Below are 1,032 nucleotides of genomic sequence, written 5' to 3'. Positions count from 1 at the left end.
TATAATATACAAGTTTCACTTTTTAAATGGAATTACTGAAATAAATCTACTTTTTCATGATATTCTAATTTTATGACCAGCACCTGTACACATGTGTGGTCCAACAGCCATCCAGCTTCAGAGTTCCACACACATCACCATATTAGGACACAAGAACACTTCAGGTACACCGTGACAAGATTTATGTACATCTGTTGTATAAAGAGCCCTGTACACCCCCACCTTTTGCCTTCTTTCTCCATCTTTCTTACTTGGCGAAATCATTTGGTGGGAGGCCACAATTTGGTTTTAGGCTGTATCTTCTTGAACTGCTATAATAAAGGTGCTTGCTGTTCAAACCAGACTGTTTCCAGAGTCATCTTTATCTGGGCAAACAGCAGTTCCACTTCAACAAGAAGACGTGGTTTTTTCTACACCTCAACTGCTTCAAAAATAAATTTGARCTTGCATCATCTAAACACCTTCTGTCTCTTTAAGAGAGTGTGGGTGGCTGTGGCTGGGTGTTTAGGGGAGTCATTCCTTTAATGCGAGAGATGGTGGTTCGATTCTCCACCATTCTGTCACATGTCGAAGTGTACTTGGGCAAGACACTGAAACCCCACTGATGTATGTCCCATCACTGTATAGATGTGATTTAAAACACTGTTTAGTCTCCATAGATTGATTTAGCTTATTTAGTGGTGGTGAATGTGTGTGAATGAGGACACAGCTTGTAAAGAGCTTTGAGAATTCTGGTTGGATAGAAAGGTGCTATATGTAGGAACCTCCTTCCGTTTCAGACACTCCCACTTCAGTACGTCTTCACAGCTGTGCTTCGGGGGAGAGGAGCTCAGCTGCAGACTGGACTCCAGGGAGGAGCTTTGTGTAAACAGGTGGAGCTTTGTAGCAGCAACTGTTTAAGCAGCTCCACGTGGCCACAGGAGATTCAAGGATTTCTCAAACATGCATGAATGAGTCAAAGCAACACTGTGGGTAGGTTTTTCATGAGGGAATGACTAGGCCTGTCACGATAACAAATTTTGCTGGGCGATT

This window comes from Austrofundulus limnaeus, unplaced genomic scaffold (assembly GCF_001266775.1).
Source record: "Austrofundulus limnaeus strain Quisiro unplaced genomic scaffold, Austrofundulus_limnaeus-1.0 Scaffold302, whole genome shotgun sequence".
NCBI classification, from domain to species: domain Eukaryota; kingdom Metazoa; phylum Chordata; class Actinopteri; order Cyprinodontiformes; family Rivulidae; genus Austrofundulus; species Austrofundulus limnaeus.
Note: the sequence above shows the minus strand (reverse complement) of the source record.